The sequence below is a fragment of the Eublepharis macularius genome, chromosome 7 (genome assembly GCF_028583425.1).
Source record: "Eublepharis macularius isolate TG4126 chromosome 7, MPM_Emac_v1.0, whole genome shotgun sequence".
NCBI classification, from domain to species: Eukaryota; Metazoa; Chordata; class Lepidosauria; order Squamata; family Eublepharidae; genus Eublepharis; species Eublepharis macularius.
In genome coordinates this window covers 48,370,505-48,389,490 of record NC_072796.1, presented here as the reverse complement: position 1 = coordinate 48,389,490, position 18,986 = coordinate 48,370,505, and positions in this window count along the sequence as shown.

Sequence of the window (18,986 nt, the reverse complement as noted above, 5' to 3'; positions counted from 1 at the left end):
CCATCAAATGGACAAAAATGTCTGTACATAAAGTATGTTTCAGGAGGTAACAAAGACTGTAGTTTTCAAGTTGAAAGCCTGAGGGGCTCACTGCAGAGTCATAGAAACATGCTATGGTCTGAAAAGCCTCTTTCCTCAGGTCTTTTATCCAGTGCCAGGACATTTTGAGTGGACCTGGCGATCTCTCTTAACTGATTTCCAGACTACTGAGATCAGTTGCCCTGGAGAAAATGGCTGCTTTGGCTAGTGGACTCTGCTGAGGTCCCTCTTCAAACTCCACCCCTGAATCTCAAGATATTTTCCAACCTGGAGCTGGCAATCCTATTTTGAGTTGATAACAAAGGTTGAACTATGTAATCAAGCAGATGTCCCTGTAACAATCATTCATTGTACAGATAAGCCATCGTATGGTTAAACAATTCTTCATCAGGACTGTAAATCACCAGCAGAATGTTTATGTTTTCCATATTACGACACAGTAGATCTGGGTCATTGTGAGATTCAAGTTGTCCTACTCTAATTCCTACTCAAAGTAGGCCATTAGCCTTCCTTGTATTATTTATACTATTCTCTGTTGTTACATTTTAAGCCAAAAAATTGCTTTAATGTTGTTTGTTCGTTAAGACTTTGCTATAGAAGGTCAACCAGATTGCTTGATTTACTCAGGCATTTCATGTAAGTGGTCTGATTGCTGACTGTGGAGTGATATTTGCAGTTTTGCACATGCCGGTGTTTTAATTACTCCTGTCTAGTGCTTGTCTAGCGATGTCTTTATTAGTGACAAAAAAGGCAAATATAAAATGACACTTTAGTCGGTGTTGCTCACAGTACAGACCATATATAGAGAAAATTATTGCCTACTTTTATTTTCAAAAGTACAATAGATCTTTTTTTAAAGCAAGAAAAAGCAGTGATACTTAGCTAGGATGTTTTACAGTTCCCTGGTTGGACCACAATTTCAGCAAAAAAAGAAAGAAAGAAAGAAAAGAAAAAGGGTAGTCATATTGACAATTAAGCATGATGGAATAAAGAATAGGCTTAGTATTTGAAAATATTGTTGTCCATGTACCATTCTCTAGCCTTTTCTTCCTCCATATCCTACTTCTGATGAAGTTTAGTGGCTAAGAAGGTGAACCATGAACTCACTGGATGACTTCACAATTAAAAGTGCTAGTGTTTACATTTGAAGTCATAAGGAGTCTGGGATGAGGGCCCCTCTGTTGTGTGGCATCTGATGGATAGTTCCTAGTGAGTCTACAGTGGAATTGTCAAACTCCATCAACCTGACTAGTTCCATCTTGCAACATATTTGTTTTCTCAAATATTATATATACATTGAGTATAATTTCCTAAACAATATTGTTTATTTTGGACATTTATAGGCTGTCTTTCCAGAGATCTACTCGAAATGGCTAACAAAGTAAAAACAACAAAAATGATAAAAACCATCAGTAAGGAAAGTCCAGCAGTAAAATTGTTGATGAATGCCCCCCTCCTATGAAGGGGCGTAAAACAACAACAAGTCATTCCAGAAATTATAAAAAATCGTAGTTAGAAAAGAGCAGCAATTTAAAAAAAAACTTCAGTAAGAACAGTCTAGTGGAATGTAGCCATTTAAACAAATAGCTAGAAAAGAATGTGTAAAACTTTAGCTAAAAGCCCAGGTGAAGAAAAATGTTTGAGCCTAGCATGTAAATGCCAGCAGAGTAGGGCGCAGGAGAGTCTCAAAAGCAAGGGCAACTCAAAGGCAAGGTACTACCACTGAAAAGCCGTGTCTCTGATAGCTGCCCAGCTCACCTTTCTAAAAGGGGGCACAGAGCAGGGCTTGAGAAGATGATCTTTACTGGCAGGGCAGACAGTATGGGAGGAAATGGTTCTTCTGGCACCCTAGCTGCACACCTAACAACCAGCACTTTGAACTGTACCTGGGAACAGATAGGCAGCCACTACAGACCTTTCAGTAGAGATGGGCACGAACCAAAATATGAACCAAAATTCATGACGAACCAGGTTGGTTTGTGGTTCATGAACTAGCAGTTCGTCAGATCCAATTTCTGACAAACCGCCACAAACCATAGGCTGGTTTGTTTGGTTCATTTTTTGGTTCATCACTGCAGACAGCCTGGTGCCGATCAATCAGTTTCCTAGGCAACAGGGGATGGACTTCCTGCAGACCTTCTGCTGGCCCGGAAGTGACCTTTTGCTGGCCCGGAAGTGACAATTTTCTGACCTGGATGTGACTTTTCCACAAACCAAACGAACTGGTTCATGAACCGGGGGGGGGGGCAGGTTCGTAAAAGTTCGTGGTTCGTGAAATTTGATGAACCACAAACCACATAGTTCGTTTTTTTCCCTGGTTCGTGCCCATCTCTACCTTTCAGCACAGGGATGATATGATCCCTCTATCCAGCTCCCAACAATAACCTCAGAAAAAACAAGGAAGGCTCGCCCCGACGATGAACTGAATAATGAGTGGAAACCCACAAGTTGGGCAATATACTGGAAAAGACAGTATACAATAAACAGCAAATAAATATTTATAAATAGATTTTGAATAAAGCGCAAAATGTACAAGTGCTATGTTGTAATATTAAATACAATCTTATCAAATATTATCAGAGAATCTACATACGTCAATAAATATCCATATATTTATTGATATAATATAATTGCCAACAATAACCTGGCTGTCATATTTTGAATCATCTGGCAATTTTCAAAGACAGCCTCACATAAGCACATTACACACAGTGCGTGTAGTGGTTAGAGTGTCAGAGTAGGATCCGTGAGATTCAGATTTGAATCCCCGCTCTGCCATGGAAGCTTTCTGGGCGACCTTGGGCCACTCACACACTTTAAGCCTAACTTAACTCACAGGATTGTTGTGAAGATAAAATGGAGAGAACGATGTAAGCTGCTTTGAGTCTCCATTGGGGAGAAAGGTGGGCTATAAATTAAAGAAAATAAATACAGTAGTCGAATGACAGGTGTTACAAGATTTGTAGCCTGTGAGAGTATCACATGACTGATAAAATGCAGTTAGGGTGGGCATGGACTGATGATCAGGGACAGTTCTGAGAATGCCTTTTGATCTCTGAGGGCCAAGCTACACATGACGAATGACACTTGAACAGCAAGTGGACTGAGTGGAGGGCAAGTGAACAGGGAGAAATACACTTGCCGTTCAAGTGTCATTCGTCATGTGTAGCTTGGCCCTGAGCCATCCTTTCTAAAAGTTGTTACCATGACTTAGAAAGTCAAAGGCAGCCATTTTAAAGACAGAATGTGGCAGTTTCATTCAGGTGACCAGTGCAGGGCACAGTGCAATGCAGGGCCCCGGGTTAATCACCATGAGCGAAAATGCCTTTAATGTGCCTCACTCCATTGTCTGCTGTGTTCAGGACTGTATATTATCCTGCCCCTTCTCCTATACCTTCCCTATAACATTGGTGCTTTGTGGTTAGGTTTATAAGAATACAAAGGAGAGCTGAGAGGAGTGATGATAACAACGGTAGTCAGGCTGTTTCATGAACTGCAGTACTCATGATAGGTGGAAAGAGAACACTTGCAGGCATTCTGTGTCTTCTTGATTTAATATCCTATATAATGTAATTGCCACCATTTCACTCATGTACATTCACATTGTGCACAAAAAGTCCCCAATGACACCTTTTTATTAAAATGGATCAGACCTTGAATTCTTCACAGTACTGCTGTGATCTATCATGTTTCTCTGTGTGCAGCTGTCTTTTGTCACTTGGGAGCTCTGTTCATGAGATTACAAATGCTATACAGGATGGGAGGGTGGGGAGAAGAGAGAGATGATACACATCCGCTTTGTGATTCACACAAATACAAAAGCAGAGAGCTGAGGTTGAGCTTTGCTGCTTCTTTCTGGGTGTGCGCAGCCCCCCCCCCCCAGCCCATCCCCCAATAACAAAAGACCTGGCAGCTAAGAATATATGCCTCTGTGTCGGAAATCTTGGATGGCTTGACAACCATCTTAGGCTCCTTTATGATACATCCCCTATTTCTATCCTGCAGAGGCATAAATGAGAAGAAATATGTTCACACAACCAATACAAATTCCCTGAAGCTTTTTGAGAATGTTTATGCCAATGGCAAAAAATTGGATTTTGACATTTTAACACTATGGAACTGGGAACGAGAGTTTTAGGCAACCCTGCCTCTCATCCCTACCTTAAAAATGCAGATGCATTGGAGGGCCTGCTGATGGGATGCACTTTTTCTGCTTACACTGTTTAATCTTATATAGAAAAATGTTGAGGGTCCTTTAAAAGCTGCCAGTTGAAATTTTTTAGTAAGGGTGGGTGCTAACCTAGTTTTTCTTATTTTCAGATTTCTTGGTGGAATAAATCAGCTAATGGCCATTGCACGTCTGCCAATGTGGCCTACAATTCTGTTTATTTTAATGGATTAGAAAATCAGCCATCCTCTTAATTTATTTGATTCTTCTACATGTCAAGTATTGCAGGATAGCTTGGAGCCCTGTGGATTAGAAAATAGCTCCCTGCATAGTTAGGGTTACTGGTAGGTTTGCCTAATATGGTTTGGTAATTTCTTGGAGATTTGGGTGTGGTGCCTGGGAGAGGAAACTGTGGAGGGAAGGATCTCAGCAGGGATGTGCTGACTTACACCCTCCCAAGCTGCTCTGTAGACTGGATATCAAGATTGCCAACCTACAGTAGAGCTCCTGGAATTACAATTGATATCTGAACTACAGAGATCAGTTCTCCTGGAGAAAATGGCATCTGCTGAGGTCCCTCCCCTCCCCAAACTCTCCCTTTCCCAAGCTCCACTCCCTTGATCTCCAGGAATTTCTCAGTCCAGTGTTTGTAATCCTATTTATGTATCTGGGAGAACTCAAGGTTCCATTTGGAGGGTGGTAACTTTAGTTAGTAGGCAGAGGAGGCTAAAACAGGTAATTGTCCATAATCTTCTTGGCTTGGACAGTAAGGGGATAATAGGTGGCCAAACCAATGCTGTGCTGTGTTCTGATGCTGTGCTCTGTTCAAGTAGCGCAGCCCTTACCCCTTATGTATTGTATATTCTCTTGTTCCTGTTCAACTTGTTAGGACCCTAATGGGCTGCATGTCCCAATGTGTGTGTGGGGAGAAGAGGATCTTGGATTGCTATGCCATGGCTTGTTGCAATGGTGGCTGACGTGGCCTGATGCAGTAGGGGAGGGGGGGGGGCTCTGAACTAGAGATGGGCACGAACCATGCGGTTCGTGGTTTATCATATTTCACAAACCATGAACCATGAACTTTCACGAACCTGCCCTGGTTTGCTACGCAGTTTGTTTGGTTCGTGAAAACGTCACACCCAGGTCAGCAAATTGTCACTTCCAGCACAGCAGAAGGCCATTTCTGGGTCAGTAGAAGGTCTGCAGGAAGTCCATCCCCTGTTGCCTAGGAAATTGATTGATCGGTGCCAGGCTGTCTGCAGTGATGAACCAAAAACCAAACCAAATGAACAAGCCTAAAGTTTGTGGCAGTTCATCAGAAATGGACTCTGATGAACCGCTGGTTCACGAACCATGAACTGGCCTGGTTCATCATGGACTTTGGTTCATATTTCGGTTTGTGCCCATCTCTACTCTGAACCCTGCCCTGCATAAACATAACAGGGTTTCTGTGACCCCATAATTTGGTTATACGTGGAATGAAGAAGGTCCTGTCTTGCAGTAGGAATTTAGATCAAGGGGCTATTGGGGCCCTTTTAACTCATCATTCTATATGATGTTTCACACAAGCAACCACTTTTTTTCTACAGCAGAGAAGCTGGAAATGGAAAATACCTTTTAATGCATATTTTCTTACTTATATGCAAAAATGAAGAGCTTAGCTAAAATATCAGATGTTCAGAATGAGAAGAATGTGTGTTTTGTTTTGTTGTCTATGCACAATGGATACCATAACCCTCCACTATCTATCTTTTCCTGAAAAACAGAATTTATAACCTTTGGCTACAACCCCGTTTTTCAAAATGAAATGATGAAGCAGATGCACAATTGCAGCCAATTTAAACCTAGAGGGGTTTTAATGTGTAAATAATTGAAAAGGTCTGATACTCTCCCTGGTAAGATAGACCTTGGTATTTGTGCAAACAAGCCGATATATCACATAAAAGGAAAGAGTATTTCAGATTTTCAACACAACAACAAAAGTCCCTCCGGCATTTTGAGACAATCCAACAGAGCTAACAAAAACCCGTTAGCAGGAGCAAGGCTGCACTTGGCCAGTAGAAGTCCTCTTGGTTAAATATTTCTAGAAGTTCAATCTATATAATTCGATATTACTAGCAATGACATCTGGTCCAGCAAATGGATCCTTCAATTTGTCTTAGCAGTTCAAGTCTAGCTGGCCCATGCCACAGCCTCAGGGGTACACTAGAAATGTTCCCAAGGCAGGTCAAAAAAGGAATCCATAAACTCCAGATAGGGTTGCCAAGCTGAGCCTGGCAGCTGGTGGAAGGTTTGAGGTGGAGGGAGCAATGTCAACCTTGTCACTACATCACTTCCGGGAAATCTGGAAGGGATGTAGTGAGTGATACAGCCTATGCCACTGTTTAAATTGCTTTTTTTCCCCTGTGAGAGGCCTCCTGCTTTAGTGGAAGGCCTGGCAGCCCTAGCTCCAGCTCATCTATATAAAGCAATTGAACATGCAAACCACTTGGAGACTTTTCAGATTTGGGATCCAACTTTAACCTCAAGCTGAAACCCAGCAACTACTTGTAGCAACTAAATCTGCCTTTCTCCTCCTGTTTCTTCCTCCTTTCCTTTTCATATTTTCTCTTGCACGATCATAAAGACAACTGTAGTGGTGCCAGTAGTATGATCTAGTTTAGGTGAATGTGAGGGTGATCTGGCTGCAATATCTATCACCCCATTGTCTCCAGCATTGATTTGGCTGATTTGGCTGGCTAGGCAGGTGTCCTCTTCTTCCCTCACTGCTCCATGTGTGTCCCTCTCAAGACTCTGCACTGGGTGGAAGAGGACAACCATCCCAGATCTACTTAGGTTAGGTCATAGTCTAGATGTTGGACCTGAGGTCGATGGGCTATAGGAATGTTTTATTTATACCCTTTGTTGTATATGAAGCAGTGAAGAAACTTAGAGGAGCAGTGTGATTCCAGCAATGGGAGAGGAAAATTTAGTTTAACAAATGTTCTGAATTGACCGGAAAGGAATAGCCAGCAAGCAGGAAGGAGGTTCTAGTGGTTTTGACAGCAGATAGATTGCCTTCTTGGACTAAAAATTGATCTGACTCCTATTAATTACTCAAAAATAATGTTGACTTTAGATTGAGATGTTTCTTTCTTATCTATTACCAGGTTATAAGCAAAAATATTGGTACCTTTGTTGTCTCTCTGTCTCTCTTGAAAACTTGTGAGGTTGCAGAGCTGTTGCCATGTAGGGATGACTCTTTGCTTCAACTTGTGTTCTACTTAGTTATGTCTTTAGTTAGTTTACTCAAAATCAAGTGAATATTATAAAAACATTATAAAAATATTATCAATCTCCAGTCCTTTTTAATTTAAGGGATCCAGCCAAAGCAGTACAGCAGCCCTCTGGACCTTTAGTTACTCAGGGAAATGAAATGGGGGACCTGCAAGTACTTGTGGGGAGGCATCTCATTTTCTCCCCCCCCCCGCACTATTTCCTCTTTCCCTTCTCTGAAAGCCCTTTTGGCCTCTCCCCCATTCCTGCTTCCTCCTCTCCTTCCCACCCACCCACTCTCCCACCAATCTTTTATCTGTCCCCCATCTTCAACAATATCTTTTATCTGTCCCCTATCCTCAACAAATTTCTCTACAACAAGACCCAAAGCAGTTTACCTCATTCTCCTCTTCTTCATTTTATCTGCACAACAATTCTGTGAGGTGAGTTAGGCTGAGAATATGTAACTGGGTAAACTTCCAGTGAACTTCCATGGCAGAATGGTAATTTGAACCTGGGTGTCCCAGATCCTAGTTTGAAACTTTGGCTGAATCCACACATCTCAAGTTTTCCGCTTTCCCCCCCGCCCATTATTTGCCTCTCGGAGGGCTGTTCACATACTCTTTCCTCAATCCCGCCATTCTCTTGTGTCTTTCGTGTTGCACCTCAGACGAATTTGTCATGCGTTCAAATGCTTCTCTTGCGCGGTTCTCACCATGGATGTGGACAAATAGAAGCGTTTCACAAGGAGACCGCCCCCTTCAAACCACCCCACTTCCATGTTTGCAGCCTTTCCGGAACACCATCCCTCTTTGCCATGCACTTATCAAGCTTTTCCACTCTCTCTGCAGCAAGCCTGCCTGCTCGCCCTTCCCCCCCTTTTTTAAAAAAGGGGACTTTCCCAGCATTGGTGCACAATCCTGGCCATAAATCTTAATCGGGGTGTTCCAAAATCCCCGTGGAGACATCAAGGGGTGGCGTCATTTCCATTTCCGTGTCATTTTTAGGATGCCGGACAGTCGGAAATATCGGTGGCTGTTAAAATAATTTTTTTTTAAACTGTTGAAATTACCGTTATAGCGGAAATCCGTCATTCTAACATTACATTCAAGCGTCAAATAATTAGTCTGCCTGTTTGGAGAGTTTGGATCACCCCCACCTTAAATAGCAGTTCAAATTAGCTCGCCAGAATAATGGTCCAATGGATTTCAAAGAAGAAGGCATAGAATAACATTAACCAATCACAGGCATCATAGAGGTGTGGCCTCGCCATAGCAATTTAGCAAAAAAATGCTATAGCGGAAATCTGATGAAAAAATGAAAAAAAAAATGAACGTGATGTTGTCATCGGCGACGTCGGATCTAAACCCGCCCCTTATTGTGCAATTCTACCAGGGATGTGGACAAAGTATAGCGCGAGGCAGCAGCAGTAAGAGAAGGGATGTGAACACAGACTGGAACATTGCGGGATAGAATCCAGCGTAATTAATGCACATGAAAAGCGGAAGGTAGGGAAGTGTGGATTTGGCCTTTAACCACTACACCACACTTGCATTCATGGGGTGGTTGCTGGTGAACAGTGCCCAGCACTCTTTAATATAATATAAAAGAAGAATATACAATTATTTAAGACGAATAAGGACTGTTCTATATATGTGTTGGGTGATGTAAAGTTGTGTTGTGGCCAATATCAATCTAGCATTATTTATTCAGTATGTAGAGCATATATTTTTGATATACATTTAGTGAATTTGTTACATATTTATTGTCTAATGTTTGGAATTGTCTGCTGAATAATTGTGCTATATTTATTCACTTATACACTGTGGCACTTTAATATATTTATACTTATTGAATTTAGAATTGTCTATTTTTAGAGTATTGATTCTGTATTTACTCCTAGTTGCAGTTGTTCTGCTTCTCTCTGCTAGGTTTATACCAAGAGGACCTCTTGGGGTTTTGGCAAACAGTAGCAAGCAGCTGGCATGGGGAAGTTGTGCAAATGGTGGTAGCAAGTAATACGGTGGTTGCTGTTGGGCTGGATCCTGATGTATCCTCCATCAAAGGCCCCCCGAAGCCTGGGAAGGGCCCTGTCCTCTCCCTTTGCCTTTTACTGACAGAAACCAAGGCTTGAAGGCTGGCAATACTGTTGTGTTTGCCTAGCAATGACCACTGAGGGAATTTGTTTCTTAGAGCTACAGGTCCTGCTTCTGTAACTTTTGGAAGGCTTTAACCTCCCAATGTACTTTTTTATATATTTCAGGTTTTTTTGCAAACATGAGGCATTTTCAGCTTAGTAGAAAGATGTCTTGTGTGTTCATGACTCCAGTCCCTAGATTTAAATATCCACTGACTTGGCCACAGTGAGAAATAGATATGTTGATCTAAACTGTCTGCTCCTTATACCTTTCTGTGCTGTGATGACTGCAAAACAAAAATACCCCTCTTTTTAACTATGAAATATTTGTGTACAAAACATATCTGGAAATTTCCAAAAGAAAATTTATTCTGTGCAATCTAATTATGAAGCACCTCTCTATTTCTAATTTGTCTGTGGGGTGTGGGCACTAGCTTCCCTTCTGTCCTTCAGACAAAATAGCAGTCCTTGCTGACTGAAATGATGTGTAGCTGATTTTTTTATGTTGGTTGCCTAACTTTCCCTTCATACATTAGTGTGCAAATAAATGGATGGAGAGAGTTTTTTAAAAGGGCAAGGTTTGGCATAACTGATGTATTACTTAGAGGGACCCAGAGCTTAAAATTGTACAGGTAACAATGATGGATTAACAATAGAAAGCTGAATATGGTGGTTAGTTGGCAGGGATGGCCAATAGCACACAGAGAATGGAGGAAAACTCCTCTTGAAGACAGCCACAGTCATTTGTATTAGGTTAGCACCTGGGTGGGAGAGAGTCAAAGAGTCTGATGCTGGAGAACATCTGACATCCAGCACCTGCCCCCCCTTTAATTCATTTTCTGTTTCTAGGAAAGAGCAATCTGTAGAGACATTTATTGAATCTTGCTGTCCTGTTTGAGACAACCCAGGTCATGGCTTGAATAATCTGGCCGAAACTCTGTTATTTGCAGCTGAGAAATTGTATTCTGTGAAGTCATTTAGTCATTAAGGGCTCTGACTGTTGCCAAATGGAATGCTTCTTTCCCTTTTTTGTATACTTTATGCCTAGCTGATTGCAACTCGCTGCCCAGTAACCCTTTCCAATCCCTTATTTATGCTCTTGATTTGCAAAGCAAAATGCAAAGAGCAGATGTGATTGTTGTATGATTATGGCAAGATCATCCTTCGTTATCTACCAGTACAATTAATTAACACTCAGAGACAAAGGCTTTGCTGGTGGTTACAGTGGATTGGTATTTAGACACAAACTGGAAAATTGTTTCCTTGAGGCTATGCTTCCTGCAAAGAAAGCGGATGGCGGGAGTAAATACCAATTTTAAAAAGTTGACATGATTGTTGCCTCCTCTTGTAACTGAACTCTCTGTATCATCAGAGTTGTAACTCTAAGGTAGTCCTCTAAAGGTATTCTTGGAAGACAGTTCTCCTTCATACTCCTCCCATTGCAATCCATAGGAGCATCTCAAGACCATGAGTTTGTTCTTGCAATTCTCTCATGCATTTCAACGGAGTGTGTGCAAGAGAACGTCCTCGTGAATTTGTCTTGTATGAGTCAATATTGGCTTTCCTTGCAGACAGGTGGTTTAAATCAAATACCACCTGTCATATTTCCCTACTTGGTAAGCAAATGGAAGGACCAAAGCAGTAGAGTTTAGCGTTAACCATTAGCCAAGTTTAAACACTTGGTAATGAGGAGTGGTGAGTGATGGCCAATGTGTGACTGGACTGAGCAGATTGTTGTGGTGCCAGTAAAGCAGGTGTTTTCAGCCAGTCATCAATATCTGATAGATGCCTTGTGAAATCATCTATCAAAATGATGAAGAGATTGGGCTCAGCTCTCCAGCTGTGCTCGGACTGCAGCAGCAAAATATGTCACAGATCATGCAGAAGAGATTAAGACACAATTTTTAACAAAATTATGTAAGGGCTTATATCAGCAAACATGTCTGGTGAAAAAGCAGATAAAAGGGACGAGTGACCTTTTTTAGCTTAGGAAATAAGCGAACATTTTTGTCATTGAAAATCCCTGGAACCACTGAATGAGAATAACTTCAGGGGGGCTTTAGCAACACACTTTTAAAAAATCAGAATGCCTCAGAAAGGAAATTTGGAGGAGCTGGTGCAGAGTAGTGGTGTGGAGACCTGGGCTGAAATCCCCACTCTGCTGTGAATCTCACCTTGGGCCAGTAATTCTTTCTCAATTTATCCTGTTAATTGCTAAAATGCCACTCCTGCCTGTTTAGTTACAGCTAAGTTCCCTAGCAAGCAAAAGTAGTCCCTTAGCATCCTATCCAAAGATCTAGAAAGCCTGGGAGACAGGACTCTAATGGGCAAGTGGGCCTCTCAACCCACAGACTTCTGAAGATTAGGAGAAGGGGAGGTTAAAGTACATCCCCAAAAGTCAGAGCCTGGAAATGCAGGACAAGATTTTCAAGCTGTATTTGTAGGGCTTGTGTGAAGATAAAATAGATAACCGTGCACAATGCTTCAAACTTCTTGGAGGAAGGGAGGAATAAAACTTGATATTTGCTGTGACAAATGGTGTATGGTAGGAACCAATTCAAGGCATGTGTACACTGAGGACAAAATGACAGTTTAGTTTCTCCATAGATAATTTGCAATACATTAAAATAGGGGAGCAGAGAGGCTCACTGACGTGTTGTCCCACTCAAGGGTCTGGAAATCCCATGGAACTGATCCAGTGGCTTCAATATCTCATTCTTCTCTGAGATGTTCATCAGGCATGCAAAATGACCTCCTCTGTTTCTGCTTGCAATGATGGGAGGTGTGGATGATGGCAGTCCGGGGAAGGGGGGAGCCTCCATGTGAGCCAGACATCAGCAAAACATGGCCAGGCCAGAAGTGGCATATCCCTGCATAAAGATACAGCAGGAGCATCTGGATGAGAGAAGAGAGGGCAGACTGGTGAAAGAGAGAGCACTGAGGGCCACACTGGCCTTGAGGGAAGTTTCTGTGTGGACTGAGAGAACATCAGTGTAGGTCTGTGCCCGAGAAACATTGGCATACTCTTGTCCTTCTCACTGTATGGTGGTGGAAAATGCCATCAAGTCATGCTGACTTATGGCAACCTCTGCTGGGGTTTTAATGGCAAGAGACTAACAGAGGTGGTTTGCCATTGCCTGCCTCTGCAACCCTGGTCTTTGTTGAAGGTTTCCCGTCACATTACTAACCAAGACCAACCCTGCTTAACTCCAAGATCTGACAAGATCAGGCTTGTCTGGGCTATCCAGGTAGGGACCCTCCTTGCTGTAAGGTGTATATCAATAAAAAAGTCAAATTAAAGAACCAGTGTACAATGAAGGAGAAGCACAGTAGGAGGGCACAACAGGGCATAAAAGCAGTCTACTACACAAAAATACCACAACTCACTTCACATCAGAGAATCACCCAAACACAATTGCTGTCAAAAACGGTGATGTGAGTTGTGTTATTTTGTGTAGTAGACTGCTTTCATGCCCTGTTGTGCCCTCTTACTGTGCAACCTAAAGCAGTTAAAGAAATAAAGTATTTTTGACAGCAATTGTGTTTTGGGTGATTCTTTAATGTGAAGTGAATTGTGGGTTTTTTTGTAAGATACTGCTGGTATGCCCTTTGGTGTGCCCCCCTGCTGTATAACCTACAGCTGTTAAAGAAATAAAGTGTTTTTGACAGGAATTGTGTTTTTGTGATTCTCTGATGTTAAGTGAGTTGTGTTATTTTTCTGTGTGGGGGACTGCTGGTGTAATGTGTCACAATGCTTTGCTTACTTGTACTTTGAAAGTGAGAAAATATCTTTTAAAAAACTTTATTCAGCGTGTTTGTGTTTTATTCTTTGTTGTGCAGTTGGTTCCCATCATAGGGAACAATGGGGCTGGCTGGCCAGCCATCTCTGTAGGTGGTGGGGGGAATTTGGGGGAGGGTGTCTGTGGTTCAGGTGCTCTTTCACAGGGACAAGCTCGCACTCAGGAGTGTGCCCACCATTGTGGCACCCCTGGGCTGTGCATAATTGCCCAGGGAAAGAGAGTTTAAAAGTTCCCATCACAGGGAACAATGGGGGACAGCTGGCCAGCCTGCTCCTGGGGTAGTGGCCGGTGTGGGAATGTTGGGGAGGGTTTCTTTGGGTCAGTGTGTGGCTGTGTGTGTGTGGGGGGGGGGGGAGATTTAAAAGGGGGACTGTTCCTGTGGCCATAGGTGCCACATTCCTTGGGTTCCTGCTGTGGGAGATTTTCCCATAACAGGAATCAATAGAAAGTGGCTGGCCACAGGACAGGGGAGGTTAGATTTTGGGGAGGGTGTGTGTGGTATTTGGCAGTTTGGGTGCAGGTGGACTGTGGCTGTGGCCATTGGCAGCCCCAATCCCATGTGTTTCTACAGTGTGGAAGTCTTCCCCACAGTAGAAAGACAAAGTGGTGTGGCAGGAGAACCACCTTTGGGGGGGGGCATAAAATGCCCCCCCAAAGTGGGATCAGCTTGGGCCTTGGTGGAGAGTGGGAGGACAGGTAGGAGATGGGCCCCTGAAGGTTGGGGGCATTTTGCATGCAGAATGCCACCCCTAGCCAGACAAGCCTCTCTTATTTCCCCCATAGGAAATAATGGAGAAAGGGGGGGGCTAAGAGCAGCATCTTTGGGAGGCCATAAAATGGCCCCCCAAAGTGAGATCTGCTTGAGCCTTGGTGGAGGGAGGGAGGACAGGTAGGAGGAGGTCATCTGAAGTTTGGGGGTATTTTGCATGCAAAATGCCACCCCTAGCCAGACAAGCCTCTCTTATTTCCCCCATAGTGAATAGTGGAGTGGAGGTGGATAGGGGCACCTTCCTTGGGAGGCCATAAAATTGCCCCCCAAAGTAGAATCTGCCTGAAACTTGGTGGAGGGTGGGAGGACAGGTGGGAGCAAGTCCTCTGAAAGTTGGTTGCATTTTGCTTGCAAAATGCCACCCCAAGCCACCTAGAAAGATGACTTGTTTTCCCCCATAGAGAACCATGGAGAGTGTAGGAGGAGTGTAGGGCACCTTATTTGGGGGGGCATAACTTGGCTACCCAAAGTCCAATCTTTCTGAAACTTGGGGGGTAGTTAGAGGAGTGTTAGGAGAAGGTCTCCACCAAGTTTGGTGTGATTTGGACAGAAAACGCCCCCCAGACTCTCGGAAAGCCGGGAGAAGGTTTTCTCATTGAAAACAATGGCCGAATCGTTTCGGCAATCTCTGTTTCAGTATTACCGAAATGTTTCGGTATTCAGAAAAAGTTTCGGTAATACTGAAAAAAACCGAAATGGCCCTGATTCGGTATTTTTAACCTAATCAGAATACCGAATTGCACACCCCTACGATCTCTGAAATATGGAGATCATTGTAATTCTGTGACAACTCCAGCATCCACCTGGAGGTTGGCAAACCTACACTGGAGGTTGGCAAACCTATGCTGGTGAAATAATTCAAAAGTGGAATTAATCACTGTTTCATTCACATACAGTAGTACAATCCTGCAAATTAGGAATAAGTATCATACTGAGGATTTTGTCATGAACTTCATCTCCATGCCAGAAAAAATTACGTTGCTGCAGGCTTTACCTGAAAGTGGTACAGGAGCAGTCATCTTATAGGGACCATTGAATAAGTGTTTGTGCCTCTGATTTGACAATTGGTTAATCAAGGCATCCATTTCTCCAATATTACTTGCCTGCGGCAGTTGCAGAACTTCACTATTTCTGGGGTTGCCAGGTCTGGAATGGGACATTCCTGGAGATTTGGAAGGAGAGCCTGGGGAGGTGGGGTTTGGTGTGTGTGTGAAGGTATAATACCATACAGTCCAACCTCCAAAGCAGCCATTTTCTTCAGGGGAACTGATTTATGTAGAGTGGAGATCACTAGTGATTCTAGAGGTCTCCAGGCTCCACCTGGAAGTTGGGAACCCTACCTAATGCTCTGGTAGTCTTTTTGCTTTACCTGGAAAAAAGTATCTGAGTTGCACTCACAATCATATGCAGGGCTTTTTTTCTGGGGAAAGAGGTGGTGGAACTCAATGGGTTGCCCTTGGAGAAAATGGTCACCTGGCTGGTGGCCCCGCCCCCTGATCTCCAGACAGAGGGGAGTTTAGATTGCTCTACATGCCATTCAGCTGCACGGAGGGCAATCTAAACTCCCCTTTGTCTGGAGATCAGGGGGCGGGGCCACCAGCCAGGTGACCATTTTCAAGAGGTTCCGGAACTCCGTTCCACTGCATTCCAGCTGAAAAAAAGCCCTGATCATATGACAGTTTACCTTTGCTCTTTAAATAAGTGAAGATGATGTATGATTGATTTTGGTAGTGTGATTTTTGGGACAGCAAAAAGATGTGTAAGTAATTATATGTTTTCTTATTCCCATGTTGAAGAATCCACTTGAAGGACCACTTGTTCCTAAACAAATCTGCCTGTCAGTAAAAGTTTATAAATTCTGATCTGTGGTACTACCACTTTCTGAGGAAAACGAAATGTTGTTGTCTACTGTGGTGTCCCATTGGTAGACCTTCTTCCTTACACCTGTTTACCTAGCTCCCTCTCCTCTCAGTTTTAGGTGCTGGCTGAAGATTTCCTTGGGCTTTGTGTGAGAGGCAAGGGTTGGGTTTTTTTTTTACCTGACCTTGAATCTCCCTTTGGACTGTTGTATTGTTTTCAAGATTTGAGTGATTTGGTTTGCTGCTGTTGCTGTTCTGTTTTATTTTAAAAAATATAACTAGGTAAAGGCTTCTAGATTTTGATTATTTCAATGGTTTTATTGTATGCCAACCCTGGAAAGTTTTGTTGAGAGGCAGCATAAAAACAATCCATATATATAACATTTGGCATGAGAAAGAAGAATGGCAATCATAGGGGTGTGCCTAACAGAAAAAAATGAGCTGAAAATACACACAGAAATTGCTGGTTCAGCTTCTTAAAGCAGCTTCTGGAATGGTGAACCAAAGCTGGGAAATGAAATTGTAACAAGGCTCTCCCACTAAAAAGTTTGTGTATTTCATTTCATTTTGAACCTTCCAGCAGCAGGCAGGCATTGGGTTCATCTCACAGGGCAGCATCTTGTTTTCCTGAACTGCTCACCAGTCTGATCCCAAGGGGAGAGAGACTTTACGTTATTAAATAACTCTGTTGGCGGGAAAAGAGAATGAGAATAATGCGCATGATTGCATCTCTTCCCCCATTCCACTGCTACCCAGGAAATGACATTGTCTCCCTCCTTGCCAATCGGGTCCTCACAAGGGGAGATCCCTCCCTTCCCTTCCTATCAGTTTTGGAAACATTTGGAAGGGAGACTTCAACCATATGCTGCAATTCTAAAGACACTTCCCTGGGAGTAAACACTATTGAATAACATGGGACTTACATATGAATAGACTTCTTTTGGATTGCTTTCAGTCTTTCGGGGCTCTCTTTTTTTCTGAGTTAAATGGTAAATATGTACCTATTCCACTCTTTCAAAAAGAATCCTACCTGCCCCCAGAGCAAAAGGAAAACTTAGGGGGGGGGGGAAGCAGGTATGTTTGGGAGGGGGAGGAATTCAGACAGTCATTCTGCACTTGGGCGATGGAGAAGATTGGCAGTGAGAATGCCCCATTTTGCAGTGAATGATAAGCATCAAAAGAAAGGACTTGGATTCACCCTTCATTGTGGGAATAAAACTACAAAGCACAAGAAATCATAGCAACAACAGGCAACAGCAGAATGCAAAGATAAAAAGATATCGGCACAGTAGAAAAAGAAATAAGTGAACATGAAGTAAGACTGTTTTTAATGTTGCTGCACTGCACTGGTTAGAGTGCTCTTCTGCTTGGGAGCATCCCATTGCTGCTGTCCTGCCTGCCACTCACCTTCTATGTTGTTGTGTGTGTTATTGTGCTTGAGGAAAAACTCAGTGAATCAATTATTTAGACTGGAAAGGAGACTAATGGTTGATGCTGTTTTTGGTTAAGAATGAAAGCTGCTATCCCAGAGCTTTGTTTCCCCACCCTCCTTGAAAAGAACAGTGAGTATTTCCGCATGTATGGCCAACATGTGTGCAATGGGCTAAAACTCATGAAAATGGGGGAGGGGGAAGGATCAGTTCCACGCCTGCACTGGCCCACCTGGAACAAACTAATAATGGAATGGAATTATTCTGGAACACCCAGAACAGAAACTTTCTTAGTGCACACCCCTAGGTAGGAATGAGGGCAAGCAGACAACAACTTGAGAAGTGTAAGAGGTTGGACAAAAGGGTCCAGGGAAATGATGAGTTATGAGAAAGGAATGTGAAGAGAGAGAGAATCACATCAGTGTTCTGGGTGGAAATTTTAGGCACAAGGAACTGATCAGGATAACTGTTGGTGCAATTTATTCCTGATGGAAATTTCAGGTGTAAGGACAGTAAGGGATAACTGTTGGTGTCATTTGGGGCGCAGGGTACCTTTGGATGGTTGGAAGTGGTGGAGCTAGGGGATCCATCTGCTATTTATTTATTTTTAGTATGTATACCATATTTCTCATTAGTGCTCTTGGGGCTGTATCTATACAAAGATAAAACAATCACACAAAGATAAAACGAACACCCAATTAGAGTACATATCAGGATTCTTGCTGAAGGGGTAGAAAGGCAGGGGCTCTGTTGTTGCAAGAGACAAGCAACATGACTTGAAAATGGATAGAATGAAAGGAGAAGAAGAATGAAAGGTAAAGACAACAGATCTTTTCCTATTTCTCCTGAATTGAGGTGGGCACAAATCACAATACGAAGCAAAAAACCGTATGAACTAGGCTGATTCGTGGTTCGTGAAAACGTGGTTTGTGGGACTGCATTTTCCATGAACTCCACAACTTTTTTTTACCCGGTTCGTGAGAGTTTTCAGTGGATTGTAAAGCCAGACAGGCTGGCACAACTGATCATATATGAAACTGACAGCCCTGTTTTCCTGCTGCTCAGGCTGTCAGTTTCACAGCCCCCACACTGGGTTCAGCTGATGAGCTGAAGCCGGTGCGGGGTGAGTGAAGCTGACAGCTCCCACTGAAGCCGGCGTGGGGTCTGTCAAACTGACAGCCCCTGTTTGCCTTCCGCCATGGGCAGCAGGAGAACGGGGACTGACAGCTTCACTCACCCTACTCCAGGTTCACCCAATGGGCTGAAGCTGGCACGGGGTGATTGAAGCTGACAGCTCTAAGGGTGTGCAAAAAAAATCCAGGTCCCTCCCCCACTTATTTCACCTGATGGGAGGGGGGGAGGGAACCCCCTCCTTCCCCTCCCATCGGGTGAAATATGCCATGAGGGGGGGAGTTTAAACCCCACTGAGCAGATCAGCTGCTTGGCAGGGTTTGTGGCCAGCCCTTTAAACTCCATCTGGGTTACAGGGGAAACGCCCTGTGACCTAAGTGAAGCATGGAAGGGCCTTT